Consider the following 19196-nt stretch of genomic DNA (forward strand, 5'->3'; position numbering starts at 1 on the left):
ATGGCTTGTTACAGACTCTCTGCTTAAACAGTATCTTTCACCTCCAATGAGCTGCTGTGGAATTTCTTCTCTGCCAAAGTCAACCAAGGTGACTTTAGGGCTTAAACAGGCAGCTACCATAAACCCCAATACTCCTCAGCTGGGTCTTTACACAAACCTTCCCCCAGCCATATATGTCACCTCACCAAAGGCACATCCCTAAACAAGCTGAGAAGCATTCACAGATGAAGACTTTCACTTGATTGCCACATATGGAAAGAGCATAAATGCAAGGAAAATAATGTTACATGGACCAATTGAATGTCAGGCCTTCTTTTCTTTACAGAAGAGTTTGGACTAAAATTGTCCACTTTTCTAGGAGGTTTGTGTGCACATTCTCCCTCAGCAAAGTATATTATATATCACAGTATGAGTGAATTGTACAAGTAGGTTACATTTAATGAGGAAAAAGTACTTTTTTTTTTTAATTTAAAGATAGCAAAAACTAGAATGTCACTGAAAATAGTTATTCTGATCACAATGGCTGTCACTACATTGATTTTGGACAATGCATTCAAAAGGTAACACCTATTTTACCTCCATTATTAAGAAAACTACAGTAAAACAAACTCAATAGCACATGCTTAAAAGTTTCAGGACTTTGATCAAAAAGAAAAACTGAAAGTTGCCAAAGTAAAAATGTGCTGATATGCCCATTATTAAGCTGAGTAGTAATCTCTGAAAATATTTCTAAAAGATACAAGGCCTTATTCAGTATTCGGTCCTGGAATAAAAAAAATAATTAATAATAATAATAATAATAATAAAAAGAACAGTGTGCAACTTACATTGCCCATATCTGAATGTGCCCACATGCCCTATAAACTGTACCATTTCTGGAGCTGAGAATATAAAATCTGGAAGGAAAGAGAGTGAGGTGAAATTATTTTTATCATCCTTTATCTATTTCCCTTTCTGAATGAAACTTTATCTATTTGTTCTTTTTCTCCTTTTATAACCTCTCATTAACCTCTTAATTATCCTGAAAATATAATTGAGATTATATCTCATTATTAATCCTATTTATGCTACTTACATAGCATGGAGGGAACAGATTCTGGCTGCAGCTGACCACATCTAATATCCAACACTTATTCCATTCCTGCCAAGGAGTTGGCATTAAAATCCAGATATCCCAGTCTAATGGATTATTTTATTGGTAGTAAGTACACAAGGTATCAAGGGGCCAGTCAAGTGTTGTTCCCAAATTCATTACCATACTGCAAATCAGCAGCTGCAAATGTGGTAGCTGCTAGACCATGCCTGAACTAGCTTTAAAAAGTAGTTTCTGGGACTGAGGACAGCTTCATTTTGATTATGTCCCTTAAAATCAAGGAGTGGATTGAGATGCAAACAGCTACAGGATGTGCTGGCCAGGGGAGGACATGCAATATACCTTATTTCTTTCTCTTAGCTTTATTATTTAAAGAGATTCCTGTGATTATAATTAAAAAAAAAAAAAAAAAAAAAAAAAAAAAAAAAGATATGAGCCAATGTAATTAGTTCAACCTTGTCCAACATATTCCACAGGCAAGAAAGAAAAAGAGTGGAAGGAGTGATCTCTTCTCCTGGAAAAGATGGCTGGGTGGAACACAACCTGTGGGACACAGGAACAGGTAAGTAAAAGAAGTTTTGAAGTTTCCATCCTCAGAGATATTCTGAATCTGCTTCTTCATGATGACAGTGTTGAGGCCCTGGCACAGGTTGCCCAAAGAAGCTGTAGATGTCCCATCCCTGGAGCTGTTCAAGGCCAGGCTGGATGGGGCTTTGAGCAACCTGGTCTGGTGGCAGGTGTCCCTGCCCATGGCAGGGGGTTGGAACTGGGTGGGCTTTAAGGTTCCTTCCAACCACTCCTATGATTCTGTGACATGGCTCTAGACAACCTGCTTTTGGAGACCCTGTTTGAGCTGAGGGGTTGGAGGAGGTGATATCCAGAGTTTTCTTCCAGCCATGATTATTCTCTGATTATATGAAGGTGTAGCTCTCAGAAGTGTGGTCTGCATCATTTACCTCACTGTGAAACTATCACAGGGCAACTAATGCTCTGGAAATTTAAGATCAATTTGTAGACTGGCAGTTGAGCAGGTGACTATAAACATAGGGAATATTATCAGGAATATTGAATCACATTATCCTGTTTTACCTAAGAAAACATTACAACTATTATTGTTTATCTTATTATTTAATAACACATAGAACTTTAGTAATACTGCAGAACCGCCACTGTCAAAGCCACCATTATGGTGAATGAGTGATGACCAGCAGAGGTACCCACGATGACTGCTGAGCATCACAGATTTGGGGGTACTCTCTCACTGACCCTGCCTGGTGCCCATGTTGTAGCTTCTCTACCTCAGACACAGAGTGATGGCAGGTTCCTCTCCTTTTCTTTCCAAATGGCAATCAGATCTGCTGATAGGTCTCCGCTGGGGTCCTTGGAATAACATTCCAAAACATCATCTGCTATTGTTTATGCTTTTATCAGTGACCTCTTGTCTATGCATCACATGGTTCTCCCAAGCAGGTATTTCTTCATCCATCCTGCCATAAGTTTGTCCATCACCACCAGTCTCTGGCAGACAATGTGTTCCTACTGTTAGCTTCTACCAATCACCTGAAAGATTAATGGTTAATTTCATTTTTTATACCAATCACATCAATTTGTTTTCTTTTTATATATCAATCTACTTAAATTTCAACAATTTGTTGTTTTGGTTGGTTTGTTTTTGGTGTTGTGGTTTTTTTTTCAGTACCAATAAACTTAAAGCTACGATTTGCACATTTGTCTCTGGCTGACTTCAGGCATCAAGTAAAGGCCACGTGGGCACCTCGACAGGATTTAACTCAGATGCCCCATAATAACTGGCATGTCACTATTTTATTTGACCAAGAAGAAAAGGCAGAACAACAGATCTGCATAGCACTCTCCAACTGTTTTCTGTTTTCATGCTGCAGACACTAAGAGACAGGGTGACACACAAGGAAGACACATTCCCTGAATGTTGTCTTCTGCTTCAGAGTAGAGATGCAATAGGATATAGCTAATAATAATAAATAGATAAGAAGCTATTTTCCTCACAGGTATACAAAAATTAAAATGTAACCAAATGCAGCTCTTTGGGCTGGGGCAGAATGCACTGAAAGGGAAAATATAAAAGCTCCTATACAGATTATTACCTGTCATGTTCTTGCCTTTGTGTCAGAATGAAGAAACTTTCTACTACAGCAGAGCAGTACAAAGCCCAACATTTAAAGGCAGTTCAAAAAGTTCATCTGATTTATCTCATTTACAGTAAAGCATCCAGCTGCATTCAGAATACTGTGAAGACCCAAATTAAACTGCTGCTGCTGGCAGATCTCTCTGCTCTTTGCAGTTCTGCTTACACATTGATCTCTGCTGGAGTTTCAGTGACATGACATTTCCCTGCAGGATCAGTAATGCTGCCTGCGCGGGCATCTGCACCATGTCGTACAAGCAACACTCAGCTCCATTCGGCTATCAAGTGGTACCCTACATAGCTACATGGATTTAAATCAAAGGGAGCTGGTCGTGAGAAGCAAGTGGGAAACAACACAATGACAGAGATGAAAGTTCTTAAGAGAAGTACGTGGGGATCTGATAACTGGAAAGGTTTCTGGGTGGCACAATTAACTATTTCCAGACAGGAACCTGGGAGAAAAAATAATAATACCCGAAAGGATCCAGGGATGATGGGCAGGATCTTAGCAGATGTAAAGAGCAGGTGTAAAAGATGATTTCTCATGGAAAATAGGATAGAAACTGAAGCTGGTGGCCCCGTGTACACTGTATATTTGATGTTCTAGATTTGAAAAGTTGCATTTAATTACCTCTGGCCACTCCTTCAGACTCCAAGAGAAACAGGGCTTTCAAGCCGAGATTCATCTGGATCTGTCAGATTGACAGATGGGAGAAGAGGAGGATTGGAGGTCACTGTATCCTAAAGAGTCATTTTAAAGTTGGAATGGCCACAGGACCTGAAAGAAATGGCATTCTCAGCTGTAACTTTGTTGAGACTGATGGGGCTTGGAAAAATATTTATCGGGTAAAGAACAGTTCAGTTTTGATTTTCTGACTTTTCATAACCACCTCCATGTCCTGATTTCCCCCTAGACCCTTTCAAAAGAAACTTGGTAGCTTCTTCCTGGACAGAGCCTTGCTGTAACCCCAAGGAGTATAGAGTCCAGCTTATAGGCAGCAGAGAAAAAAAAACCTAAGCCATTTAGGTTCATCCACACCACACAGTATTGCAGTGTTAATCCAGAATGCCTTGTTGCATCAGATATTTTCACAGGTTCCCAGGACATGCCCCAGGACACACAGCACATACTGTCAGTGTATGCTACAAGACGGCAACCTTTGAGGCTATGACAGAGGACTCCTTTAATTTCAGGCTCTTTGAGCTGAAAAATTTTGATAATTATTTCTTAGAGACACACAGCTGCCATTTTGAATTCAGAACTGACTTGGGTCAAGTACTACACATTGTGAATGCAACCCATTCTCTCTACAAAACACCCGTGAGCTAGGAATTACCTCTGGAGTAGCTGTTTAACACTGTAGATGTCCTCTTTAAAGATTTAGTGCAACAGTTCCTCTCAAGTCAGCAGCAGCAACAGATATATAAATACAGGGTTCTATTCTGCGAATTGGTTCAGGCTCTCCTTGTGCACATGCTGCAAATATAAGAAAAAAAAAATCTTATATATATTACAGAATACAGGAAAAATACAGTATGAAAAGAAACACCAGCTATCTTTTTTATCCCATCACATGTCACTTTTTTATGGATTTTGGAAAGGAAGAATAAGAAAAGGAGAGAAGCTTATGTGTGCAGAAGAGAAATAAAGTGGTCATAAGAACCTTTCTGAGCCTCCTTTTCCAAGGGGGCAGAAATTAATTTTGGCATCTCCACAGGAGTGGCCAAAGCCACATCTTCCTACCAAAACAAGGAAGAAAGGAAATAAGTGGTTTTGAGACAGTGACAGAGGCTGAGCTGCCTTATAGGCAAGCGGAAGAGCTAAGAAGAGAAGGGTACAACAGCTCAGATTAGAATGAATATCTGTTCTTGCACTCAAGAGCACCTGCACTGTAAACTTTGTCCTTTGCCTGGAGGTGTTCAAGGCCAGGCTGGATGGGGCTTTGAGCAACCTGGTCTGGTGGGAGGCATCCCTGCCCATGGCAGGGAGTTGGAACTGGATGGGCTTTAAGGTCCCTTCCAACCTAAACTGTTCTATGATTCTGTGATTCTCTTTTATCTGGTGTAATTTACAAACTGAGAAAAGTATCTTTACTTTCAGTGTGTAAAGCATAACTTATCTGGAGCTGGAGCAGTATTATTCCCATTTCACTGAGACAGATGTATAGTCTACTTAGGTCAGTGTCTTTCAAACAGTAGTATTGTTTGTTTGTTTTTTTTTTTAAGTTACCCAGTTATCAAAAACAAAACAACAACAGCAAGAGGACAAAACTTCACAAAACAAGAATGTAAAAATGCTATTTCTCTAAGATTTTTAAAGCAATGTGATTTCTTTGTTTGAAATTTTGTTTCCTATTTTATAAGTGTAACCTCTGACATTTTGTTTCAAGCTAATTTTATTTCAAAAACTGATGTCAATTAAAAGAATGAAGTTAAATATAGCACTTTTTAACTACCAGCATATAGAATGGTACATTTTATTTTGAGTCAGAGGAAGTCACTGGTGGGAAGGATTCTAAACTATGGAATTAGGTGATGCTTCCACACCAAGATTCCCACATTGCTTTCAGGGCATTTCCAGCCCATTTTTTTTGTCACACTACCAATCCTTGATAGCAGGCTGGACTTCACCATAGCTGCTAAGGGAGTGCAATCCTCCGTGCATTCACTTTTGAGGAAAGAGTTTTGCTTTGCTCCAAAAAAGGAGGAGCAGAGATAGGACAGCCAGACAGCAGTGAGAGTTGTAGCAGAAGAACCCATAAGGTTTAGGTTTCTTTTATAAGCAGTTAGATATTTAGAATTAAAACCTGAACACAGAATTGGCACCTTCAAATACATGAGAAAGTCTTGCTGAAACACCAGTGCCTCAAGAATACTAGAGGTAAATTTCTTTGCATTACTTTATTTGTTATTACAGGCAGAGGAATTCTCATTATTCCATATAAAATGTTCCACATTACCTTTCTAAGAGCAAAGATATACATTGTAACTTCCGAATTAAGTCTAATTCTATATTCTTCAAGTTTTCCATAGAAAAACAGTTTTGTTGTTGAGATCATAGAAACATAGACTGGTTTGAGTTGGAAGAAACCTTAAAAGTTCACCTAGTCCTGCCCCCCTTCTATGGGCAAGAAAAACTAAAATAAAAAATATGCAAAATTGCACAACCATTTAATTTGTTCTCTCTTTTAAAAAATAAAAATAAAAATAAAAATAAACTTCTGTGAATAAAACAGTAGCAGCATTTAAAAAAATACACCACTCTACATTATTTCCTCAATGCATGGCCAGAAAGTGGAAAATTCATTGTCAGTATGAACCTACTGTAAAATTCTACACTTCTGCATTTCCAGAAGGACAAAACAGTATCATACAGCCATTGATGTTTACCACAAGAAATATTGCAATTCCACAGTTTTTCTGTAGAAACTAGTCAGCCTTCTCTTCTCCTCGTATTTGTAGTGGTTGTATCAAACCTTTATTTAAACTGGTTACCACCTCCCTTACCTGTGTTGACTTCAGTACCCAAGTACGTGCTTAACGAGTAATGCACTACTCAGCACAAGAGTGCAGAATGTGCTTTTTTCACCGTAAATTATTTGGCAGAGGATTGTTAATTTTGAAGCTTGGCCCTTACCTCTTTGAAGTACTGCTCACTGTGAAATCCACATCACACTTCCAAATATAGATCATATTTTCTGTGCTGGAGATAGTCTTTCATTTTTTTCAACAGTAAACTTTCACTTAAAAATTCCAATTTAGAAACACAGAGGCACTTCACACTGACTGACTCAGTGAAAAATTCTGAAAGGACAGTCAAGGCTAAGATTTAATTTACAGTAAATATCAGGGAGAAACAATACAGGAAAGACATCTTCAATTAGGCTGAAATGCCAGCAAGAGCTATAAACACAGAGGAAACTGCTGCTGGCCAAGGAAGTATCTTCACCACATATTACTAAAAGGTGGGACGAACATTTAAGAGAACTCTCTCTAAATATACCGTTTTCCTACATTCTTCCATTTCAACTGCTATTGAGCACTTTTCGAGACCACATATTGGCCATGGTTATGTTTAGTAGTCCAGGGGAAAAGGCAGTCAGCCAAAATAATTAGACTCAGATGGCTGATATGAATCAGGAAGAGCAGGGCTACAAAGATCTTCCATGCAAACTCTAGCAAAAAGTATGAACTTCTTTCTCCTGGTGCCCAGAATTTCCATACAATTCAAAACAATTATGTTTCACCACAATGAATAAGTACCATAAATTCTCCTGGTGGAAGCAATGCAAGCCAGTATTAACCTGGATTATACATAATACATTACACTTTAATTCATAACAGAAGAAGCCACGTAGCATGGATAAGGGTATCAGAAATTTATGGAGGGTTTAGATTTCCCTGTAACAGAGATGCAAGACTAGTAAGATCAGCTGAAATTGAAAAATTATTTTTCCAAACTGGTCAATTAAAACATATATGCAAAAGAGCATAAATATATGGAAGAGAAAGGCTACACTTTTCAGCAAATTTCTCCTACATGTCAGCAATATTTTGTGTTGTATTTAAATTCATGGCATGAAATTATTCAAGGAATAGTTAAATAATGCAATGTATCAAATCTATTTTAAAATGAACTGCATTTTCAACTTCCCAGACACCACAAATTATTCTCAGTTGTAATTTACAATAGTCAAGTGTTAATTTACCTAACCCATATTTTATGAATATGTATTGACTAATTGCAAGTCCATGGTTCAGGGTAAATAAATACGTGATTTATATTCAGGCAAGTCACACAATCAATTTTCAATCTACTGCCTGAAATGCAGTATCAGCCTGTGACAGGTTTATTTGCATTGACACAAGATGTCATAGTTCTGTGAACTGTAAAATGTAAATGTGAGACATTATTCAACAGCCACTACTGGATTGTGCCCAGCAGTAACATCTACAGCAAAACCTCAGAATCTCAGCAGCCCATCTGCTGCTGCTTGACTACAGATTGAACAAAACTCTAATCTCTGCAGGTCAGTCTTCACTCAGGTATCAGTTGTGGTGGTGATTCTGTTTCCTGTGGTGACTCCTAATTTAACACTTCCTCTTCTGACCCACCTGAAGAGGAGAGCAGCACTTCTGCCATCAGATAATGGGAGAAAAGGATGTGACCGTGATATCTGTATGCTTGGACTTGGCCTTTGAGGTCACTGTCATTGTAAAGAGCAGTTAATTAAGCTTTCACACTAGTGCTAAAGGTCTGCTCTGCCTCTTTTTTGAGTGCTAGGGCTCATCTTAAAAAAAATTCACTGGATGCACTGTGTCGGAGCTTTTACTGCTAATAGAGCTCCCAAATCATTGATTTATTTTTACCTCTATTCACTACCATAAACATTTTCAATTAAATAGAACATGTTTAAATAACATTCTCCCATCAAACATGTTAAAGTACTCCTAACCTTTTCTTTAACCAGCCATCCTGAGATTTACTTTCCGTCTCCAAAACTAGATCCCCACACTGAGAAAACCAATCCAAGTGAATCCCTTGGATGCTTTGTGGTGGTGTGCTATTCAACTGAATAGCAAGATCTGTGAAAGTGATGGATGAGATCAAGCAGAGGAGAAACAGTTAAATTTAGCAAACACTATAAGTAGTTCATTCAGCTATAGCAAGAAAGGTGTCTCACACGATGATATTCTGATTCGCTCGATAACTATTTTCTTACTAGCAGCTTTAGAGCTATTTAATGATGTTGTTATACCCACAAGACCACCTGTTAAAGAAGAGGAATACAATGAAAGTGATGAGGTAGTGGAATGAGATGAGGAAAATACATTCATTAGAGACACAAGAAGGCAGCTGGTGTTATCGGACATAAAGCGCAGGTTGGGGAGTCTTGTTAAAAGTTATGCAGTCTCCTGAAAGAATTATGGAACAAAACAGCAAAAAGTTTGGTATTATAGAAAAGGATTGGCAATTATAGACATCTTTTAATTGTACTTTAGATTAAGGAGGATACAGACCAAAGATTAAATCAGTTTTAATCGTCACCAAGACTCATTAAAACAAAAAGCATTTGGTTTCATTTCTTGAGACAGTGCGGTGTTCAGTGAGTAGTTTGAATGGAGTCTGCAGGCTAGAGTTAATTATTTGCATTAGCATTTCAGATGGGCTTCCATGTAAATACCAGCTCTTTGGTGTGCTATGGACATAGACAAAAAGTAAGCTAAATGCTTGATCTCCTTTATAGGATCCTAGATTATGTCATTTAATAGGTAGCCAGCAGCATGGGGATTGAATGATACTGGCTTTTGTAAACAGCTCTGGGATCTAATTAACTGGGACAAATTATCCAAAGCAGCTTGGCATTGAGGAAGGAGGACAGGCTCTGAGAAAAATGACAGATGGGTATGCAGAAAAGAAAGAAAGAAGTGAAGGACCTTTGCTGCTTGAAGTACTCAGCCTAAAGGCCAGCCTCCCTCCACCAAAAGGGTTGGCTGTCACAGTTTCATAAGTCATTATTTCTGTGACACTTAAACATCCATGTTTAGGACTCTGTGTATACAGAGCTTAATGCCAGTTGGTGATGACACTCAGAAACAAAAAAAAAAAAATAAGTTTTGACAGCAGTTTGGCATAATGCTGTGGCTGGGCACAACTGGGTTGCCCTCCACTTGTGCCCCTGCACCTAAGGTGTCTCCTCACCTGGTGGGAGAACCTTCCAGAAGAGCAGGCACTGAGCACCAGCAGGCAACAGCAAATCACCAGCCATGGGGGGAAGCTGAGACAATACGAATCGAGGAGCCTCCATGCCATCATTGACAGAAGGAGGCAGACATGGGCCCCTGAGGCGAGGGTGTCCCTGTGTCCCCACTGCTTGGTTCTGGACAGCAATGACCCCCTGCAGGACGGACAGACTGTGTCCCACACTGATGCCAAACGTCTGCGACTAAAAGTGTTTTGGGTATCCGAACCCTGCTGTCAATTTGGTCTCAAACCACAATACCCACCCTGCGGGTCTGAGAGACCTCCTGTTCCCACAGGCCCCTTGCAAAGAGCTGAATAAATTGACATTAATGGAGATGGAGGGTAATCAGCAGCATACTGATAAACTAAGTTGCATAAACTATGTGGTTTATGCATGCCTGTCATGCACAAGCATCACTTTAAATTCAGACAATACAATAAGTCAGTGAGATCCCAGCATTTTCAGACCCTGCCAGAAGACACTGCTTCTCTGAACCTGACCATACACCACACAGCATGTCCAAGCACTGACAATGAGTCTTACCTCAGCTTCAGCTCTTTTCTCTTTCAACAAATACTCTAGCAAGCAAATCCACTTGTGAAATACCAAACCATCTGCTGATCTAACTTCATTGGCTTTAATGGAATTTCTTCTAGTAGGGAATTTGGCTGGGGAATTTTTGGCACATCCAGACATGCGTCAGCTCTGCAGGATACTCAGAGAAGTTTTCTGAAGTTGTGCCATATGAATGCTCACCCCAGAGAATCTGTCACCGACTTAGGAAGCAGCCACAACACAACTTAGCCACAGTACAGTCAGTCCATAGAGGTGCACAGCCTGCCACCTGCCTCACGATCTTCTGAGATCTGAGAACCTTATCTGACATTGACATCTTTCAGTGACATCCCACCACCTGCCTACTCATTTCTGCATTGTTTTCTCCTGTTATGGCCTGGTATGTTAGGTCCTCCTGAAGCCATCCCTTCACCAGGCTGAAGAACCCCACTCACTCAGCCCCTCCTCAGAGGGCAAGTGCTCCCGTGACTGTCTTGGTGGTCATCACCCAAGTTCAATATTTTTCCTGTGCTTACAGACCTAAAACAGGACACAGTATTCCATGTGTGCTCTAATGAGTGCTGAGTGATCATCACTCCTCAGTCTACTGACTCTGCTCCTGCTGATACAGCCCTAGATGCTGTTGGCTTTCATTCAGAAAGAAAAGTTGGAAGAGGCAACAAAAATAAATGTCCAGAATTTGTCAAAGATGCACTTCCTTATCTGTCAAAAACTCCATATATACAACTGGAATTTTTAACCATAATTATCAATAATTAAGCAATGCAAAACAAGTAGTTTGTAAACAACATCCACTAACTGAAATATCTGCAAATGCATAAAATGTGCTGCACTTACAAAAGGAATAAAAGACCCAGAAATTCAACAAATAAATTATTTGCTACAGAGTAGTTCATCCAGCTGTACTAGAAATCATAGCTTTTAATAACAATTTCCTGAATAACCTGTAGTTTTAATGGGTAAACACTTTCTTTATACAATGACACTCTGACTTATATTGCTGTCCTCAGAAGCCTAGTTGTACAAACAAAATTGTTTCAAGAACACAACTATGCAAACACAGAATACTGTTCATTGGAGACTCTCAAAACACTTTTTTATTACCAATAAATAACTTGTACATGACATCTGTGAGGTATGTCAGTAGAGTGCATGCCAAGATCCTAAGCATGTGCTGTCAGAAAGTCCAGCCCCTACAAATAATAACAATAATAATAACAATAATAATAATAATAATAACTTGACCAACAGGGAAAAAGGGAATCACCATAGCTATATAATCAAAGAGTGAGACCATTCCTGAGTGAGACCTACATATTTGATGCACAGCGATGACTGTAATTTTCACAGAATTTGAAAAACTATGTTGCTCTCTTATTTCAAAATATCATTGTAACACAGAGAACTGCTACTGCCCCATGCTTAAAAGAAATATAAAGAGGCTAAATGACAAATCCACAAAGAAACCTGGGCACCTGACTGACACTGAAACTATTCCCACTTCATCTGCTGCCTAACTTTGGAGAAGACCTGAAGTCTAAACTAGTAAGGTTTCTGCCTGACATACAACTCTCCATTGAGTTTCTGCTCTAAATGGCTCTGTCTTGGCATGACTTGGTAGCTCTATTTGTATCTTCTGTCCAAGCTTTCTCAAACGTTTAGGTACAAACCCTTAAACAGTCTAACAACATCAACATGCACTAACTGTTCTGCTCTTCTCATATTCAAAAAGTCAACAAGAACATTCACCCAAACACTGAATTCTGCATGCAGTTGTGCCTTCCTCCAGAGGTAATGCAAAACTGTTGGTGAATCTATTTATTCATCATCAGTGATCTAGGCTGTAGCACATTGCTAGGACAGCCTTACTGCTTCTAGTGGACTCCCCACTTCAGAGCTAACTTGGGCATCTCTGTTCTGTGCAATTGTACAGTCAATTTTGCAATTGCACCAGTCAATTGCACAAGGACACCAGACATCTGTGACTGAGCCGGAAATTCAGGTCTCGCAAGGCTTACATTAATGAGCTAACCATTTTCTCTCATTCTGCTGCAGTTCTATCTGCAAAATGCCAGTGTTTCTATTTCTACGCCACTTCTTCAGAAACCTAGGGGAGAGAGTTAAGTTTAAGTGAAAATAGTGCTTGACTGAGCTTGTTTTTTTTTCTACTCCTTTATTGCTTTTTGGGGAAAGAACTATTCTCCAAAAAAAAAAAAAAAAAAAAAATTACATGGTGAGTTTCATTAACAAGCTTTATGAAGCTTATTGTTAGAAACTGAGCATTGGTGTGGTGATTTCCCTTGATTACAATTACAGGAGCTAAGTTAGTTAAGGCCAAGTAATTGTCTGTGCTTTTGCCAAATAAGAACTATTTCAGAGCTCTAATGGTTCCAGCATATTGTGTAAATGCATATTTTATTTAGATTTCTTATCCCAAGAGTTAAAAGTATGTATTCATTATAACATAATTTCTTCAGTTGATGCCATGGGCTATTAAAAAATAAGTTTTACATGATTTAATTATTCTTTCAAAGTAATAGGTGCACAGAAAGCTTTCAAGCTCTGTCAACAACTTTGCTTAAAAACCGTAGTATACATGATCAGTGTTGTGTGCATCATCACCTCCCAAAACACAAATCTTTATCTTTTGAATGTGGAAAACACCTCTTCTGTTAATATAGTTAATATATAATATATGGCTAACTTCCTAAAACCTAGGGAGGGTCTCTGTCTCTCCAAAAAAAATATATATATATTAAAAAATAAAAAATAAATTAAATTAAATTGTAACCTCTGATAGGACAACAAAAATTTTGCTTTGTTTCTAAGCACTGTTCAATGGTTACTAGCCAAAGTCTTTCAATAAAAAAGAGAAATAATGGAACTTAATGTTCCTCTTCTTCTAACGAGCCTTTAGGCCTCATCTGCACACAAAGTTAATTACTTTAAACTGGAAGAGGGAAAGCCTTGCCATCCGGCTTACGAAGCTAGGTAGCAATTTTTCATTCAAGCACATTTTTGTGGAAAACTTTACGATATTCCCTATCATCAAAATCTACAGAAAAATAATATGCTGAGGATGTTTAACCAAAAGAGGTTATTACATCTAATTAAACTGACCCTAATATTGGAATGACACTTCCCTATCTGTAGTTATCTAAAAATGTAGGTTTCTACTGTAAAGTAATCAACTAAAGCTCTAATGTCAATGCAGAAAGATGAGACTCTTCAAAGGGTAATTAATCCTCTGCTAAGAAAGGAAGGATGAATCACCCTCTGGAAATACCTTTTTCCATCAACATTACTTTTTCACATCATGCATAATAAAACTGTGAAACTCATTACCACAGGATGCTGTGGAGGCCCAGACAAAAGACACTAATGCATTTAAAAGCCCTAGACTAATTCATGGGGAATGGGTGCAATAAGCAGATGGTCTGAAAATAGTCACCAGCTCAGGAAGTCCATAAACAGTATGTCGAGAAGGTGGGAAGTATCCCTTTGTATACAGCTTGATTCTTACACTCTTCTCTAAACATCTGGTACTGGGCCCTATTGGAAACAGAATACAAGATTAGATGTTCTCTTTGTCCAGCCCTGTGGGATAGCTCTTTTCTTCTGAACTTAATTCACAGTCAACATATTTATTCCCCTTAAGAAATGAAGCCAGGTGTACACAAATACTAGATTTTTTTTCTGTATAAAAAGGGATAGTATTTTTTTTATTTAATATTATGACATTTTATTTTGTTACAAGGTACTTTTGGGGGGTTGAAAGGTGGCCATTTTGCATTAGCCAGTAGATTCTCTTTATAAGCAGTAATTTGCAGAAAATTCTTCCTGTATCTTCTAACAATTATATTTCCCTCAAGAGTTTGAACAGTTTTGTTTGAATATGATGCACTGTTAGCTGCTGTCTGTATCTATGATATTGCAGGTGTCTGTAATCAGTTTTATAAAATTGAGGACCAATTTCTGTACAAGATACTCTATAACATATAGTCATATTCACATACTCATAAATTCCATTCTATACTCAATGATTCAAAAACAAGTAGTGAAAATGTGAACATGTTTTTTATCTTAAGACATGACTGCAATAAAATAGTGTCTGAGAATAATAACATATTTGAAAAGGATATTATTGGACATGTCCTGCCAGGATACGTAATGATACCAGTAAGCCTTCCGTTTTTTCTGACTAAATGCTATTTTCAGTATTAATCATAATTATCGTTTCCGATGCCTCGTTAACTTTGTTAACTGTCCAGGATAGTGATTACATTACAAAATATCTGGAAATTATTTTAAAGAACTGTTGACATTTAAAGAAATTTGAATCTTCTCTAAAGACATTTTTTAGGCAGTAATTACTGAATTGTGGGAGTTCGGGTTAACAGGACGGAGTTATTGGAAAAGGGACTTCAGCCCAGAAGGCAAGAGAAAGCATTTCAGTGAAAAAGCAACAATATTGATAGATGCTGTAATATAATTGAGGACCATTTGTTGAGCAATGTGGTCTAAATCCCTGAGTCTCACCCTCCATTTTATTTTACTTATTTTTTTAAGTATTATTGCTAGCGGACAAGATTCATGGCCATCCATGTGACGTGAAATTCTATTGGCTGAGCCAATACTTTAGGAGGCTTTGAAGATAAAATGCTATATACTGAGCTGAATACAGCAGTCTCCCTAGGAAAGAAAAGTGGCTCTAAAAGATACCTTCTTTGTTTAAAATATCATTGTCATTCTGACATTTCTGTTCAATAATGAGTGGGTCGATTTTACCGTCCAGGGGGAATTTCTTCTCAGATTCAAAACTTTTCTGCAAACATCTCTTTTCTGCAGTTCTATCATTACTTGTAACTTAATTTGCTTGTAGCACTATATTTCCAGAGCCTTGCAGACACTAAAACATTCATGGGGTAGGAATCAGTTGTGAAAATACAACCAATACCTCTTTTCAGCTCTGCCAGATGGATGTATTCTTTTCAATAACACTTGTCAAGGTGCTAAAGTTACTGTAGGATCCAGGAAATAAATCTGCTGCTCTTCTGTCAAACTCTGATGGTCAAATAGATCATTATTCAGTCCTAGATGAGTTTCTACAGTAAGTTAAACCAGGATACAACATTTCATTAATATGGGACACACACAATGACCAAAGGCATCCTATTCTCTAGGTAACTAATTACTTTCCCACAAAAAGGCATTCAGTATGACCTTGTGGCTCACAGAAAAAACTTTGTGTTCCCATAGTAAACATGTTAAATCATGTATATAAATTATATGATATAAATTTCTTATTAGTTGGGGCAGCACACTGCATTTAACATACAGTGAGACAGGATCAGTGAAGTAATGTTGAAACCTGGATATGGTTTATGGCTCAAGTAAAATTTTTCAAATCACTTATGTTTCTTTGAAACCCAAGCCATAACTCTGAAAGTGATCTAGACCTTCTTGAAATGCAAAGCCACTGTGAAGTGAACCAGGATATGAAAGTAAAGCACAACTATCCTGCAGTCACTTGCTTTTTCTGTTGGCTGGTGGGCAGCATACCTCTTGCAGGACTGAAATTAATAAATTGCCCTGTGTGATTCCCCAATACCAATGGCATTATTCCAGTTAGGACCAAGATTCATTCTGTTTAACTGTTGGTACCCCATTTAGGAGCCCCATATTAAACATCTTCTGTAATCAGTAGATAAAAACTTCAGAGGAAGATTAGTAGCATTAGAAACTCAGGTGGACTAACTGCCTTATGTGTTTAATTTTTAGGTAGTCCTGTGTGGAGCCAGGAGTTGGAGTCAATGATCTTTGCGTCCCTTCCAACTTGGGATATTCTATGATTATATATCTAGCTCTTACCATTGAGTATACAGGAAGCTCTGCCACCCAGCTCATAACTCCAGTAACTAGCTGGCCATGTGTGTGCTTTTCTTCAGCTTAGCTTAAGCCAAAACCAGACCATCCTGTAGTTATTCTGTACTAGTACAGAATAACTATTTTGGGCTGCATTCAAAGTTTTAATCTCTGTGTACCTCCCTGGCTCTAGTCTCCATTAAAATCCACAGAACTTCGACTTCCAAATCTTTGCTCGCAAATCCAATGCCCGAGTCCCTGTGATGCTTTGGATGGTATTTGCAGGACTAGAAAAACAGACACCTCCCTGAGGGGCACAAACTGAGAGTATCTAGATTAGGCAGAAAGACCCATCAAGATAAACAAAACCAAGAGGCATTTTTAATCAAGTGCACCAAAACCTCCCAAATTTCATTACACAGTCCCTGTTATTTAATACTGAAATCTCTCCAAGACAAAATAAATAAATAAAGAAATAAATACAATAAAAAAATACACACCACAAGCTTCTTCAGATTTTGGATCTGATGAAAAGTAAATTTCAGGTCTGCTTGTCTCAATCCAGGCATTCTTTGGAATAACTCAAATGTGAAGATTTGACATTTCCTCTTCTCAGATAATACCAGTGTTTTTATTTTAATCCCATTTTTCTCAGTGTTGGTTAACAAAAGTTCATAGCAGTGCTCACAAAAGGTGAAACCAATCAAAAGCTAGCACTAAAAATGAGGCATAGAATGAAAAGAAAATAAAAATTTAGGTAATTTGTGACTAACCCAATACTACACATTCCTCTTACGTGAGAAATAGCTATGTTTAAAACATCATTGTTCATATTAGAAACTCTGAAACTAGCAGCATTCAAAATTAAGATGTCCTTTCTAAACTTATATTAGTCTCTTGTGCATATGCTTAAATATGTACATACGGACATACATAATTCTGTTCCTTGGTCATATATTTCTTCAATTAAATTGCTCCAGACAGAATCACATCTTATGTTTCATTATAGGTTCCTTGATCCTTATAACCAATCTTTCTGAACTTGTCCTTGAATCTCCCATATTTCTTTTTACTTTCTATTTCCTCACTCCAGCCTAATTTTCCTAGGCCAGTTTTCATCATATTTTAAGACTTTCCTTCTGCAGCTCTCTTCCTTAACTTTCTAGGGTTGACTCCAAACACTGAGTTTGTTTCCTTTGTTTCCACTACTGCTCCATTTTCACTGGGATGCCAACTCTTTAGCAAATCTGTGGTTACAGACAAAACTGAGCAGTTACCACTACCACCTCTTCCCCCAGCCCAAAATCCACTGTGGATTTGGGATTAAACTAAGAGGAAACATCCAAGATTGGATGGGAACTATTAGCTAGTGAAGGACCACAACAACACAGAAGGGAAGGAACGGGGTTGAGTTAGGGACTAAGAAGCGTCAAAACAAAGCAAACTTCACTAAGCTTAAAGTGATACGTGTATAATTGGAAATGAATACTAATTTGCATTGTATACAAGGAGTTAAATTAAGTTAGAACACTTCATTTAAAATGTAATTACTTTCTACTGTGGATCAATTTGGATGCTGTAATTCTGAAAAGAAATGTTGACTTGCCCTCACCTTTCTTAGACCTTTTCACATTTTTTGGTTAATTTTGTTTGGCTTGTCAAACTCTTGAAGGCTGGATTATTAATAATATTCTAATGTGGCAGGTGCGTATTTGTGTGTGGGAAGGTGTCGGTTTAAAGTGACAGCTGAACCTTTTGCTGAAATATAAGGTTCCCTCCCAGGAGAAAGAGATCTTATCTCTTCTTTTTCTCTGGGTATGGTATGCTATATAATAGAAGATGTTAATATTAGAAGTGGAACAGATGGCTCAGATTGAGATTGGGGGCACAGCTACAACTCAGAGATGGGGAAACAGATTCAAAGAGGAGCCGACAAGAGCAGAAAATTAAATTAAAAGGTTCATTTTGAGGAAGCAGGTGTGTGGGTTTTATTATTGAGACCGCCACATTCTCATTTAGAGTAACCCATTTATGAGGCTTGTTATGAACTTGTCTAACCCTGTTGCTGGCATTTTACTATCTATGCCTACTTGAAAGGAATTTTAAATGTCATTGGGTAGCTCTTGCTCTCTCTTCCTCTCTCTTTGGTTACATTTCTCATCTGACAGCTCTGTTTCACTGGAAGGACTGACAAGCCTGTGATTCTCATTAGGTACATGAGTATATATATGCTTTGGGATTTTTCTGAATGGACAGCTCTACAATAACTCAATCTTATACTGCTGTCATGATTATTAGGCATAGAATCTACCCAAGCTGATGTTTGACAGATTTTCAGCACCACAAATGTGGCATAACTAACCTATTACAAAATTAGTGTCCTATTAGGAACAGATTTTATACAGTTCTGTATAAGACTAAACTGCTTTGTCCGGATTCCTGAGACTCTCCTAGGCTCTATTCTTTCTAATATCTTATTCAAAGCTTTTAAGAAGTTAAGACAGAAGACTGACTGGCTTAGTGATTCCAAACTCCATATCCAAGCAACCACACAATAGGACCTTTTTTTTAAAATAGCCCAAAGTTCCTCTTAAATTCAGCTTAAATTCAGCTAGGAGAGTTTTGCCCTAACTTAAATGTCATTTAACAGCCTCACAGGTCTTTAAGCCTTCTTATACTTCTCAGGAAACTTTTATGCAGTTTACTAATTTCATTCTGCATTGCACTGCTTCTAGACAAGCTCCTTCTACAG

This window comes from Oxyura jamaicensis, chromosome 1, assembly GCF_011077185.1.
Source record: "Oxyura jamaicensis isolate SHBP4307 breed ruddy duck chromosome 1, BPBGC_Ojam_1.0, whole genome shotgun sequence".
Lineage (NCBI taxonomy): Eukaryota > Metazoa > Chordata > Aves > Anseriformes > Anatidae > Oxyura > Oxyura jamaicensis.